Below are 15,756 nucleotides of genomic sequence, written 5' to 3' on the forward strand. Positions count from 1 at the left end.
AGCGCCTGCCTTGTGAGGGCGTGGTCATGAGTTTGATCCACAGAACCAATTAAAAAAAAAGAACAAAAACAGAAGATACAAGCATTTGGGTATACATTAAAACTTAAGATTTAATTATAAGGCATAAGATTTCTGTTTAAGCTAAATCAATACTTCTGATCATTTCTGGTGTAAAGGTGATCTTATTAACTACCACCAACTAAACAAGGATTCCTTGAACTTCTCAAGTTTTAAGATAAACCTATAGTATTAGTTAAGACAATTTAAAAGAAAACAAAAGTGACTTTTTTCATTCTACATTGTCTTCCTCAGCTGCAGCTATACTCCAGCTGTCAAGAAACCTTCCCACACAATCATACAGAAATGAAGATTTCAACTTAATACAATATTTGACAGAAGGCAACAATTCAAGGTATTAAAAATAATATTTAATAATATTTAAGTGGCATGTCTTGAATTGCTCCCGTATTCAGAAAATACCTCACAAAACTCCCTATAAAATTTAAGTTCTAAATCATTGTTCTTTGACTTATAAAGTGACACTTTAAACTATAAATTTCTTCATGGTCACTAAAGACAGGCATGACATTTCCTCACATAAATGAAAAGATTTTCAGGATAAAGCACTGAGAATACTACAGAATCAGGCACAGTTTTCCAAATCATAACTAAAGATTTGGAAAATAAAATACGCCAAAGAGCTTTAAACCTGAGTTATTTTTTAGAGAATGAGAGAAAGTAGGTGAAAATTATGAGCACCTTTTCATTTCTGTTCCTTAAATTTCATCTCCCTTTTTATGTAGTGCTATTTCCATTTTAAACGATTTGCTTTTCATAATATAGTTAGAAGACTCCTTTGATGTGGTTTAAACATATAGCATATAAAACTATGCAGGAGTGAAATCTTTTGTTTGAACTTCACAATTCTACTGAATGGCTAAATATAAGTAATTTACTATCTCAAAATATATTCTATGTTTTACTTTAAAAGAATGGTGATTCTGAAATATTACATGCATCAGAAGAAAATTGCAAATACTCAAAGTGATACCATATCTAGTTAGTGGTTTGACATTTCTTGGTAGTACTTAAAATGAAGAAACTTGATTTCTGCTTTGTTGGACAATATTACTGTTGCCACAGACCTTAAATATAATTTAAATAAGGCTAATGTCCACTTTCTATAGGGACTATAGAAGGTTAAGGCCTTCTCTGGGTTAGATATCTTGGTTATTCAATAAAACTACTTGCTAAATTTACACAGATCACCAAACATACATTACTATGCACATGTTACGGTATTCATTAGCACTGGAGTTACACTAACCCTATAAAGTTGAACAGTGTGTTCTTTTGGGCAAGAAGCACTGGATGTAAAACTACTCAGACATACATGAGTTATTTTATGAACACTATGATGTTGGGATAGGTATCTGAAGCTTGGATATTACATACTGGAATTCATAAGGACATAATGACAGTGAAATTTCAAATGCAAGAAAAGTCAGATACATCAAGAACAAATGCCTGATTAGTACATTGAAAATCCCAGCTATCACACCAAAGAGAAAGAACAAGAACAAGTCTTGGGGAGACTGGGTGGCCCACAATGCTGACCAATCTTTCAAGAACCAATAAAACACCTGAGAACACAGTGAGCTATATACATCATAGTTATAATCAAAATTTTCAGGAAAAGCAGAAAAACTGTCAGAACTTGCAAACTCTCCCCAGCTCTGTATATCTAACTGTTCCTCTAATCCAAGTTTAACACTACATATAACCCTCAAGACATTTTTAGCATTGCCAACCTGCCGCTCTGCTGAGTTCACTGTGATTATATTTGTACTCACAAAGCTACTTCATCAGTATGGCTTAATTTGGTAAACTGGGGGTCAAATATAATCATTTTTAGCTGTGAGAAAAAAAGATTACTTACTGTTAGAAGCAGTTTTAAAACATTTAAAATGTACCTCAACAAATTTTGTATCTCATAAACAGTAATTATACAAACTCATACATAATGGATTTTAGAGACATATCAAGAATCATCGGGAATCTCAAATAATATCTTCTCAAGTAGTTGACATGAAAATATTGCTCTTGGCAAGCATCAAAGAACTATTTAAACATTACAGTTTGGAGTTGCTGAGGACTGGACAGGGAGCAAAAAAAGAGGTGATAATGAAAAACTGATATCCTTCAGTCGGGAGCAAAATCAGCTAAGGCAGGACTTAAATGTAACACACAACAGCGTTCTGGAACAGGTACGTTTGCTTCTGTGGCAGGAGATGAGGGCATAACAAAGTGGCTGGGTAATTGGGTGTGATCTGTCAATTACAGAAATCAGTTATAGAGATTCAGGACACAGAACAGCTTCTACCATCTGAGAGTGCTGTCTTCAGTTCTTCAGGCAGGAGTTCAAGCAGGTCTTTGATACCACCTCCTGGATCCGATGTCAGAAACAAGACAATGTCACAAACAAGATGGCAGCCACTGATGTCACTCCTACTGACCTCTTGTTTTGCTTTGGACCTCCTGAAGGCAGGGCATATCTTGTTTTTCCTTCAGAGCATTTTTTCTTCTTGAGCTTTTTCTTTGTGCTTCTTTTTCTTCTTATTTTTCCTGTTTTGCCCTAAATGTTAAACTTTCTCTAAAATGGACAGAGAAAGCCTGAAAAGGATGGCTACTACACCATCTGACAACATTTTTGTCACCTAGTGCCTTACAATTTCTGTAGTAGCCAAAATATTTCACATATGGCACATCAAATTACATGATAATCAAACATGAAAAAGACAGATTATATTTTATTCATTACTTTTGATCAAAAGACTATACATGACATTTGCTTGTCCCTTGTTTCCCATTACCATTTGTGAATTCATTTGCATCAGACTAGAAATAAACTTTAAGACAGAATATTAGTTTCAGAAACCATAAAAATTTAAAAAACAAAACTACAATTATGTATGTAAGGAATTACAAACACATGAAATGTAAACACATAAATTGCCAGAATTCCATTCCTTAGATCAAACTTTCTTTCCAACAGCCCTTCCAATAAAGTCACCCTAAAGCTAGGTAGCAAGTATTATTGTTCCATGTAAGACAGACTGGAAATTTCTTAGTTGCTCTTGAGCTAAATATGCTATAGGAGGATGCTGTCTATACTTGGCACCACAGGAGAATTCTGAAAAGTGGAAGAATGGAAAGCCTGACATATTTCTAGACTGCTGTTGGTCAGGTTACATCTGGGCTTGAACTGAAGCCAAGGTGAAACTGATCAAAGCCTGTTCCCAACAGATATTGGCCATACATTCTTCAGTATTTCTGAGCCACAAACTAACAGCACGAAAGGATTATAATTTCCTAGAATCAACATTTTTCTAATTCCTGTTGTAAACTGCTATTTTTAAAAATAAATCACAATAAGCAGAAAACAGTCAAAAACAGCAATTTTTTGTATGTCATGTTAGCATAAACTGCCTGAACTTGTCAGAAGAATAGTGTCCTTCACACTGTGCAGAACATGGCTTTCTCAGTACTGAAAGTGTGAGTGATGGTGCAGGACCTTCTGCTGCTCGTCACACACTTGTTCTAAAAACATTTCCCGATGAGTTTTTGGCTGTCTCTTAAGCAGTGTAGATCCCCTTCAAATTAAAGGAAATAGTCTTTGACGCTCACAATTAACACTTTTTCCTCAAGAGATTCTATTTAAGAAGAGATTATAAAGAAATCACTGAAAACTTGGTTATTGTTTCAAAAATGTTCATAATTTCAAAACTATCCTGTAAGACGATTGATCTTCCATAAGCACCTGCTCAAATTCACTTTGATCATGTTGCTGTACTTGCTATTTACATTTCACAGAATTAGATATTTTCATACTAAAATGAGAATGATTCATCACTGTGATAACTTTCTATTTCTGTGAAAATGTCTGAGAGAAATCAACATTAAGGAAGTAAGATTTTATCCATGGTCAGCTGATTCCTTCGTTAGTGGACCTACAGTGAAGCAGAACCTCATAGCATAAAGGTACAGTAGAAAACAGTTGTTCAGCTCATGCCAGCAGAAAGCAGAGTGTGAGAGAGCTCAAGAAGAAGACATACTCTTCCAGGTTGTACTTGAGTGAGCTACATTCTTCAACAAGGTCTCACCTTCTAACAGCACATTCTGCTGTAAACACATCAGTGGGTTAATCCACTGACGAGGTTGCTACTCTCCTGATCTATTCAGCTTCCCAAAGCCCCACTACTGAATGTATGGACCTTTGGAGGAACATTTTTTAATCTAAGCCTTAACAATAAAGAAATGTTATTCTAATAACATTTAAAACATATCTTCTAATATGTTAGAAGCCCACACTTCTCTAATATTTAAAATAACTACCTGACCACCTGACACTTTTTAAAATTCTATCTCTGTCTCTGGCCTGGGATTTACAGAACCAGTAGAATCAGAATCAATTTTTTTCTTCTCTTCCATCTCCTATTTCACACTTGGGGTCAGCATACTAACAGCCTTGTTCCCAGTATTCAGAGCAACCTGTACTGACAGTGTACTTGCTCAGTGGCAAGGTAGCTTGTAATTGGTTGAGCAACCAGGACTTCATCTTGTTCCTTGTAGGCCCATGTACTTGGTTTCAAAGTAGATAGCTACCGAAAAAAACTACACAATTTGTGTAATCAAGGAGGTGGCTGTTGCTAAGCAATGAAGAGGCAAGCAGGATGCCTTCTGCTTGGGTCTTGGCGGTGTGCTACGGATAAAGAAGACCTGCCAATCACTCCCTGTCCTCAGAAGGTCAGCTCAACATACAGGTGCAGAGGGGGCCTGAGTGTGGAGACTGAACACTAGCATTTGGTTTCTCTCCAACATTTTAGTTTGCAGCATTCCATCACTACTTCTCTTGAGACCTTAGGCTGATTACGGGGTCCCAGTGCCTCAGTAACCACCTTGTCTTTTAATATATTCTCCTTTCCTTCCTGACACATTTTCATTGCTATAACTTGGCTTGGTTTTAGCTCCAGTTGGAAATCTTATTTCAATCTTGAGATTATTACGGCCCCTAATCTTAACCCTAGCATCAGTACATACATTTCAGTATTGGCAATGTGTGCTCTAACTGTTACCCTCCCTGGTTTCACCAGCACTAAGTACTCATGAGTTAGGGGCTTCCTATACTCCCCTAACCTTGACAGACAGTGATCATTTTCTGGCTTCTTCCTGGGTCCCAGCCCAGGTCTTTCCCTACCTGACAGGGAGATTATTGCCAAGCCCAGCCCTCACTTCTTCCTTCTATCCTCCTTTCCCCACATGTATCCTGTATTCTAGTGTCCACAACTCTCTGATAAGTCCTGAAATGCAATGCTATTGTCTACTGATTCTTTCCCTAGACACTCTCATTTTGATCTTCCTTTAGACCATTAAAGACTTCTAGAGCTTGTGGTATAGCAGTGATAGCAAAACTTTAAGTGCTTTCAATGATAACGAACAGTTCACTGTGGCATATGTGCCATAGATTCGTCATTTACTGGCCTAGAGCATGCAAATTACCAGAGGATTCATAACTTATAAGTGAGTTTTAATCCCACAGAGAAGTCTAGTCTAAGACATTAATTGAGTCTACATGCCTCATGCTATTCAAAGTTAGTATTATAAATTGTGGTTGGGTTCTCATGCCAGCCTCCACAAGCCCATTTGGTGGAAAAATGCACCAGGAATACAATTCTCTAAAATTATTTCCACTGGTTTTTTCAGGGAATGGAATTTGAGTTTTAACTAGAAAAAGTCTCTGAGCTTCAGCAGTGGAAAGGAAAACTTCACTAGTTTCTGAAAGAGTTGGTGGAACAAGAAAGGTATTATTCTTTTTTTTGTCATTTTCCTTTTCATCGGTACCAGGGATCGAACTCACAACTGCCTGCTTGCAGGGCAGGCGCTTATGCCACTGAGCTAAATCCCCAGCCCCCAAGAAAGGTATTATTCAAACACAAAGATTTAACATTGGAATGGAAGGGTTAGGAGTAAACTGATCTCCCTTAATACTACCAGGAGATGATAGATGGGGATCTCAGGTATGAGGAATGGAAGGTAGAGAATATGCTATTTTTTGAGAAACCTCACACCTGATCGTCAAAATGATTCAAAGAGAGATACACTTTTGGGAGTGTAACTCTGTGGTAGAGTACTTGCCTTGTATGCATAAAGCCTTGAGTTCAGCCCTAGCACCACAATAAAACAAAATAAATAAACAGAAACTAAAAGAAATCCTACCTTTAAAAATAGCAAATTAACATGACCCATGTTAGAAGGATTAGTTGTATCAAATCTGGACAGCACAAAACCTGGGACAGGACCAAGACTATGAAGAAGAAAGATGCAAGGAATAGTAGAAGCTCTCTTATAATCTTCAAAGAAACACTTCAAAGAATTTCTTCCCCATACCCCATCTGTATACTCAGCCATGATCTTGCATTTTAGGACCATCAAGATAGTTCAGTTTTTTACCTGAGCTAAGTAGGTTGAAAAAAGGATGAACGTTTTTTTCCTGCCAGGGATTTGATTCTAGGGTTGGAAAAATTGGGTAATCCCTATATACCCAGAGGAAAAAGGCAAAAATTCAGGAACCGTGTGCCAGCATGCTATGCCATGTAGCCTGGGACAGAGAAAACCAGCCTTAAGACACATAGGAATCCACTTATTTGTTCATTAACTTATTCAGTAGACAAAAAGCAAAAGTAAAGAAATCAAATTAAGCTTTATTGAGTTCTCACTGTGTGCTACATAGGACATTACACAGATGTGGTGAGGAAACCAGGCTATGGTTCCAGAATTGGCGATATGGTCAGTGGTAGAGACATCTTGGTTGTAATGACTGATTTGGCACAATGTGGAATAGAGACAAGGGCTACTTTGGCATTTTGGGATGTGCACCCATGGCTTCCAGTCCTGCCAGTAAAAAGGGTTCCTCTTATTTTGTTGAATGCTCCAGATCTAAAAGCACCCCATAAATATCTTCTGAGAATTACTAACTTGCTTTCTATGTGGACACAGGAAATACTACTCACCTAGTCTGAATATGTACCATATTCTAAGTGGAAAATTGAGGGCAGTGTCGAATGGACAATTCATACTGAGACAGAGTCCCTAACAATCTGTAGAATGAGTTAAACACCTGGAATAACATTATGCCCTTTTGGATGGCTAGTAGTTTAGACTCCCATAGTTAAACTCCATGGTTTAATTAATGTATTCTATTTTACAAAAATGTGATCTTTTATTACCTTCAATGAAACACTATCATCTACGTTATTCATAATAACCCATTTTACTGACAAGATCAAAGAACAATATTGCAATCAAGTGAACAATGTTAATATTCCACAAAAATAAAGCCAAATTATAATGAGTAAACCTGGTGATTCAAGTGGAATATAATATTTCTAAGCTTATATGATTTAAGAGTACTACAAACTCAATCATTCTTACTTCTCAAAATTGGTAGTTCTGTGATTACAATAATTGCTCTTTATAGAAGTACTCTTGACTAATGTGGCAAGATAACCCAGGAGAAAATTTAAATCTGAGTGTTAGGCTTCTCCAGAGAAACAGAACAAATATCATACACAAGGAGATATATTTAGAAAGAGATTTATCGTAAGGGTTGACTCGATTACAGAGACAGAAGATTTCCACCAATGTCATCTGGAAGCTGAAGGTGCAGGAAAGCTGACGGTGCATTTAGCTCCAAAGGCTTGAGAGCCTGGACAGAACAATGGGCAACAGAATAAGACATAGTCTGAGTCTGAAAGTCCAAGAATCAGGAACACTGATGCGCAAGGGAAAAAAAACTTGATGTTCTGGCTGAAGTAGTGAGCAAATTCCCCTTTGTTCCATAATTTTGCCTTGTTCAGGATTTTGTGAGCGATGCTTCATGGTTGCTCACACTAACAATAGCAATCTTCTTTGCCCAGTTCACAGGTTCCAACACTAATCACTTCATAGACAAAAATGTTTTATCCTCTATCCAGGCATCTCATTGTCTAGTCAAGATAATTAACCATGATGTTATGCTTCGTATCTCCCATCTCAAAACACATAGTGCAATATATATAGTGCACATTTCCAAATTCTCCATCCCCATCCCAGTTCATCTCCTTCTAATAATACACAAATGAATAAGGAAAGTTGAAGTTTTCTTTGCCCCAGGGCTGTGTTTAGAGAAAGTTTTTTTTCAATAATATAGGTAAAAATCGGAACTGTAAATCAAGACAGAAGGTGGTTATATTATTGATGGGCAGTAAGTGGAGAAGGCCTAGGTGTTATGAAAACTCTCCCAGGCACTGTGTTGGGTACACCTGCTCCTGCCACCCTTAAAAAAGGTCCTGATGCCAAAAGTCATGCTATGTATGTATAATGGATTGAATAGCAGGGCAGGAGTAAAAACAACATTTGATACCAGAAGCCAATTTTTAAAAACATTTTTATCTCCATGAGACAAATTTACTTTTAGAATTAATCATAAAGTAATAATTGTTTTCCTAATTCATTCTTCAGTTTTGAAACGACAGGTGCAAACACAAATTTTCAAAGATAGTACTCAAATTCAATTAAATCTTTCATGTATGAGAGAAAATGCATAAATCAAACAAAATACTATGCATTGCAGTTTGTACTCTGATGTACTGTTTTAAATTTTAAGCAGAAATGAGAATTCCACAATGTGATATAGAAAGAGAAAATTGAAGTAACTGAAGCTCTTTGTATTCATCTGTACAAACTGTGTAATCATTGCTTTTTTTGAGTCTACTATGTAAGTACAGGAATATGTAACACCACTTCCTACTTTTTAGTAATTTATTGCTAAAAATTCCTCCAAATTCATCCAATTCCTACTTTTTAGTAATTTATTGCTAAAAATATGTATAATTGATCTATAACAGGTGGGAATGGAAATGAAAACTAAAGTTTCTTCTAATTAAAAGTTCATGTAGAATAAAATATCAAACAACAAGTAATAAAGGCGCTAATTTGAGGCTTGCATATGTGTTGCTAAAATGCAACAATATTCACAATTGTTCAGAATTTAGACCCTCAGTATATTTTTAAAGAGAATACAGCATTTTATCACTGACATTGTTTAAAATTTCTGGCACATAGTGATAATAAAAAGGTAGAATGACTTGTTTTGCTTACCTGCAAAAATGTACATTTTTATGCCTACAACTGGGCATAAGCCTACTTTTGGTACAGACAGATTATTTGAACTGCATACTCTTCTCAGGACATTTGTACTACCAAGGCAGAGGCGGGCGACTTCAAAAATATGAGATTGAATTTCCCACCAGTTAGATTGATGCTTAGCATCAGATTTCATATGACTTTAACAGATGTTTAAATATGTCCTTCCTTAATTTGAATGTTATAAATTTATAGCAGTTACAATAATGCTGTAATCTAGTTGATATTCTGCTATATCATACACTTAAACATTTGCTTTTTCTAAACAAAAAAAAAACTAATGATTGCTTCATTGTATAAGAACAGATGGTCAACTTTTCAAGACTTTACACAATAAATGCATCATAAACATTCTAACACTTTTTCCAGATAACTCTTCTACCAAAAAATATTATTTAAGGAAAAATAATATTTACCTTCTTCGAGTTTATAGTTACTAAAAACATTCCAAGCTTGAAAATGACTCGGCCTGTGCTACCACAGCTTACATCTTCTAATAGTAAACTGCTGTTGTACAAATAGTAATTAAAAGTACTTGTTTTCTTCAGCTCTACTCAGTAGTTCGATATTTTAGTCACATTTCACTGACCTAATTACTTATATGTATTTACAGCTCAATTCTAGAGGACAGTTAATTTTTGCAAACAAACCCTGTTAGCCTTGATTAACTCAAAGATCTCTATTGCCTCTGAGTTCACTATTATCAACCAAGCTGCCACCATGGTCTTCTGCCTCTGTCCAGGGCATAAGTACCACCTCCACAAAGCTGTTGTTAGTGCTATTGCCAGGACTTGTGCAGTGGCCCAACCTAAGACTGAACTGGAATATCTTTGTGGACATTTATATTTCAATATTGGTAGAAGCACTTGAGATTACAATCGAAGTTAAGAACATGGACCTGAGAGGACAAGAGGAAAGAATGTTCTCCAAGAAGCCTGAGGAAACCAAGATGGCCAAGGTGTAGTCTCAGGTCCCAGTGTATATAAAACAATCATTTCTCCTTGTAGATGAATCACCACCCCTGGCACTCAAACTGTCAGACCAGTAGCGCCCTTCCCCCTTCAGTTCCCAGCCTCACATTATCTAATAGACAGAGAGGCAGAATCTTTGAGTAGAAAGTGGTCTAAACTAGCTTCTCTAGCTTTGCGTAATAAACAGATTCTTGAGAGATTGGCTATAAGTTTTATCCTGGAAAACTTCTGGTCCCATAAATCAAAGGCTAGATATGTTAATTATTTTTCTTACTCTGTTTTCTGCTACTTAACAGAATGTTCAAGATTGACTTTTTTTCCCCCTCATAGTTATGGAGGCTGAGCAGTCCAACATCAAGTTCAGGCAACATACCATGGTGGAAGATAAGAGAGGAGAAGCAAGAGAGACAGAGGGGTTGAAGTGCTTTTACAATGACCCCAATGGCATTAATTGATTCATAATGGTAAAGCCCAATAGACTAATCACCTCTTAAGGGTGCCACCTCTTGGTACAGTTACAATGATAATTAAACTTCTAACACTGCTCTTTGAGGAAGCATACAGAGCATAGCATTACCCTGTTTCTGCTACTCTCTAGGATCCACCTACCCCTGGACCATCTATTCTCATCAAACTTAGTCTCAGTTTCAACAACACTCTCCCATATTTATACCAAATGCCAAGACATAAATGGCAGTTTCCACTTAAGTCTGGGAGAAAAATACAGGATGCATTACTCTTTTTGCCAATATCTGATTCATGGTAAATGCAAAACGAATGGGGAACTTATTTGTCTTGGAGGGACATGAAACATTAAATAGTGACTATTAGAATAAGTCAATAATTTAATGAGCATACTGAACTTGAGAGAAAACCCCTCAGAGCATAGAAAGTAACATACTGACAAAATTCTATTCAAATTGTCTCCTCAAAAGAATGAGGGATCCTTCTCCCTCTCCTTATGTCCTAGGAGTTCCTGGAAAAGTGGAAGAACAGAAACCAGTCCTGTTTCTGAAACCAGTGTTGTGAAATAGTAACCTGTACCAGGAATTGACCTTGTTCTTGATCAGAAGAGCTAGAAAAGCATCCACTCTAAGTTGTAAGTGTTTGACGGTATGATATGGCTTCAATGGTGCATTTGTGCCATTTATTGATGACAGCAACTACTTCCTAAAGAAGTGTTATCATTGAAGTCAATTGGTCTCCTGGACCCAATTCTGTACCAGATTAACAGTTGAGTCTTCTTGTGAGAGCACAAATTCCTTGAACATTTTGATTCAGTGATGCTCATCCCAAAGGGAAAGTTAGCACTTTGGCCATGCAGATTGGACCATGAATTTGCATAGCTTAGTCCTGGACCATATGCATTTCAGGTCTTGAGTGAAGTCTGACACTTCTTCCTACATCAGATCCTCAAAGGTGACAGCAAATCTGATTTCTCGTATGCCATGGACTTGGTGATATACCATTATTACATATGAATTTTATTTCAAGGCATCAAAGGGGAAATTTAATATTTGTTAACAACTTATTAATAAATATTTCTAATAAAATGGAGTGTCTTTCTAAGAAGAAGTAGTTACACACAGTGGGGTAGATGACACATGCAGGCAGAATCCCACTTACACAGGAGACAGGCCTGGGACAGATTCTTCCCTCCAGCCCTCAGAAGGAATCAGCCCTACTGACACCTGAAGCTCAGGCTCCGTCCTCTGGAACTGTGAGAAAATCAGTTTCCATTGTTCAGATCACCTGTTCTGAGGTATTTTATTACAGAAGCCCAAGTAGACTAATATACTAATTATATATAATGATTTTATCATAATATGAAGAAATAATAAATAAATATAATTCACAATAAAATATGTGTTTCCATATGTAATTATGCACAACTATATCAAAAGCCACATTGTTTCCAGCAACACTGGCTCACAGCCCTCAGTGCCACTAAAGTAACTTATGCAAACACCCAAAATTATCTCCTTATTTTCAAAATATCACCTGATGAGGAGCACCACCTTTGTTGAGAATTACTGAGATATGAGAAGAGGAGAAAATAAAAAAAATGTAATTTATAGCTAATTTTAGGTTTTGTATCAGCCATATTCCACTCACTCCCTATCGGAACTCCTCCTCCCAGAGGAGGCTGAGGACTGGGACCGTAATGTAAGCCAGTTCAAACAAGCAATAAGCATTTTCTGATCTATTGAAAGCCAAGTGTCCTTAAACCCAGTGAGTTAAAAGTCTCCTCTTTCATCAAGTGCTGTGGTAAACACCTGTTATCCGAACTACTCAGGAGAATAAAGCAGTAGGATCATGAATTCAAGGTCAAAATTGTGAGACACTTGAAGAATTACTACACCATCAGCACCCTTTCTGTCCTTCTTCTCTGCTATTCTCTTCTTCTTAGCAAAACCCTATTTCCAAATAAAAGAAACTTTAAAAGGCTTGGCAATACAGTTCAGTGTGAAGCCTTTGGGGGGCCCCAGTACCACTAACAAAATAAACAAAACCAAACGACTTGCTCATTTGGCTCGAACTTGAGTGACCTCTAGGTATCTAAAGCTTGGTAAGGTTGTCGGCTGCTGTCATGCCCTCCTACCTTTGTTTCTGTGTGTTGGCTTGAGCAGGCTGAGGAGTGGCTGTGACAGCTGTGACAGCCCCTTCTGGTTATCCTTCTACTGCTGTGCCTGGACAGTTGCATACTGGCTATTGGAGAGGTTCTACCAGAAAGCCACGGCTTCTCACTAAAACTGGACCTTTAGCAATCACCCCCCTCCTTTGGTCCTACTCCACCTGCTACTCAGGTGTGTTTCTACAGCATTCACTTTCAGTCTTTTCTAGGCTTGTTAAGCTCCCAAATTTAACCTGTGTCCCACTCCATACAAGACTTTTGTATATTTTATCATAACAAGCAATACTTTGTAAAAGTACTTTCCTCCTTTTTAGTTACCAAATTTCTTTCTCTTGTACAACAGAAAGAAAAGTTCATTCAACTTATGTCTTAGTTACTTTCCCATTGTTGAGGCATAATACTCAACACCAACAATTTGAAGTTGAAGCTTATTTTGGCTTGTACATCAGAAGTTTCATTCTTGGCATGGTCATCAGCATGGTAGAAGGGCTGGGGGAGAAAATTTGCTCATGTGATGGTGGTGAGGAAGTAGAGAGAAGGGAGAGAGACATACCCTACCAGGTCAAGCCCTCAGGGATCCACTTTTCCAACCCGGTCCCCCCTCTTTATATCACATTTAACTATAGCACCCCTATGATTCAATCACTTTTCAAAAGCTCTACTTCTGATGAAATGACACTCTTGGGGACATCTGGATATAAGCCACATTTCTTCCCCTTCCAAGAGAATTTGCCTATTGACTAAAGAGCTTCAGTTTTCCCCTCTCAATTGCCTCCTCCTTTTCCTGTGCTAGAAGATGTCCTATCTGAGTTAGAACCCTTTGATTGCAAGAACAGTCTTACATCATTTGCAAAGGGTGCATTGTGAGAAATGCGTCACTGGGTGATTTTGACATTGGACAAACATCACAAAGTGTACTTGCACAAATTAAAATGACTATTGTAGGGAACCACTCAGACTGCTTCAAAGCTCAGGGGTATCTAAGGACACTTGAGAATGTGTCTCTAGCCTCTCTGGCACAGGCACAGAGTGGGATACAGTTTTGTAACCATGACTTAGTACAGATAATCAGGCATGTGCTGGTTATAGCTCTATGTAAGAATGTGAATACAAGATAACAACCTGAGTAAGATTTGTACAATAAGGATGCAGATGGCTCTTGTTCTTGCTCTTGCACTCTTGTGTCCTGCTTTGCCTTATATTTTCTTGTTGCTGATGTGTTGCGCATGTGCATTCTTTAACCTTAGGATCTTACCCAAGGGAGACCCCTTCCCCCCACCGAGAAGGCCTACAATCATGATGCCACTAAGTGATGCCACTATGGGACTATCATTGTATATGAGGCTCATTATGGACTGATATGTTGCTATGTGGTGCAATCACTGTCATAAAAACAAACTTGAATGCACTTTCATCAGCAAAGGGGATTTTACTCTTAGGTAACAGGCATCTCAGGAAGCAGGGTAGGAATGTCATTGTCCTCTAGAAAGACTCGAACAAGAATTACAAAGCATTGAACAAGAATTGAAAGCATTCTTTCAACCCTTCTGTTCTCCTCTCCTCTTTTTCATTTTTCTCTCTCCTGTAGCTTCCTATGGCTTTGTGTCCACATAGTGGAATACCAGTCATAGGAAAGAGACCCCTTGTAGCCTCACTTGTCTCAGGTCCAATTCTCCAGCCAAGTCCATGGCATGTTGGGGGCCAGTTTACTCTCCTTCCTGACACAACTAAGTGAGCAAAATACAGGACATAATGGGTTGTGCACATGAATAGCTGGTAGCACAAGCAATGATCCCTGAGAAACACGAAGTAGGCGAAGTGAGTTTCATAATGATAATTTTCAGGTTACAGTACAAAGAGGTGGAAGGAGATGGAGTTCAGTTGGCTCCCTGAGTTGAGAAGGTGGGAGCTGTGAGTGCAGGAGAGCCCTGGAGGCTACAGGAAGCAGGACATAGTAGCAGGGACACAGCTGAGAGAAAAGAAAACCAGTTTTGGGGACCTGGGGTGCCTTCAGCTGAGTACTGATCAGTGCATACTTGGGAGGAAACTACTGGAGCCCAGGAGAGAAAACCCCTGGAAGCAACAGAGGGAAGAATCCTACAGTTCTTACAGGTCTAGGAATAGTTTTTGTTCTCACAAGTCAGAAAGGTAGGTTTTGAATTCACAAATATTGTGTACCCAGAAGGATGTAAACTCAGATGTAGGGAAAAACTACTTGGTTCTGAAGTTTGCTCTAAGTCTTCCTAACAATGCTTAAAAGCAAATAGAAATAATAATACTGCTTCCAAGTAACCGTATGCCAGAACAGAGCTCAAGAATATTAAGAGAAATACAAAACTGTCTAGCACCAGGGATAAAGTTCATGATATCTGCAACCTACCACATCCCTGGTCAAAGGAAGGACACAAAAGTGAAGTGGAAGGAAGAATTCTGCATTGAAATGTTTATGAATGTCAGTAGCCTGCTTTCTCATCAAAAGGCTATTAGTATTTTCTTTTTCATATGCCTACGTTTTAAGTAAGCATGCCCTGCTGTTGCTATTTAAAAGGCCAAACAAATCAATCAGGAAAATGAGAATATCAAGCAAAAAAGGGACAAGGGTAGTTTCTGCAGCACCTCAAGATTCTTGGAAGACCTTTTTCTCTTTCTGCCTCTCTTTCTAGAAAGTTCTCCCTTGTCTTCACCTCCATCTCTTGCTTTTCTTTGCATTTATATGTTGTTAAACTAAACTCAGAGTCCAACTGAACAACGTCTTTAAAACACCTACGGCTAGTTTTCAGACAAATTTTCGTTTCGTGTTTTTTATTTTAAAATGGTCAACCTGCCTTGTTTCACGTGTACTTATCAAAGCCGGCAATCACCCACCGCGCCAGCAGCTGTCTTGTCCCCCACTCTAGGAGCGAGCGG

The 15,756-nt window shown here is 37.9% G+C and overlaps 1 long non-coding RNA gene across 1 annotated transcript in view; it reads right to left on the reverse strand.

Moving 5' to 3' along the window:
* Nucleotides 1-13,162, reverse strand: part of LOC106027977 (uncharacterized) — a 68,240-nt gene extending 55,078 nt beyond the window's left edge. Inside the window, exon 1 of the long non-coding RNA XR_001201552.3 lies at nucleotides 12,817-13,162. This is a non-coding gene — a long non-coding RNA (uncharacterized LOC106027977). The remainder of the gene's footprint in view (nucleotides 1-12,816) is intronic.
* Nucleotides 13,163-15,756: the final 2,594 nt, after the last annotated feature.

Source organism: Cavia porcellus, unplaced genomic scaffold (genome assembly GCF_034190915.1).
Source record: "Cavia porcellus strain 051 isolate PalLab524CR breed Dunkin Hartley unplaced genomic scaffold, mCavPor4.1 scaffold_11, whole genome shotgun sequence".
Taxonomy (NCBI): domain Eukaryota; kingdom Metazoa; phylum Chordata; class Mammalia; order Rodentia; family Caviidae; genus Cavia; species Cavia porcellus.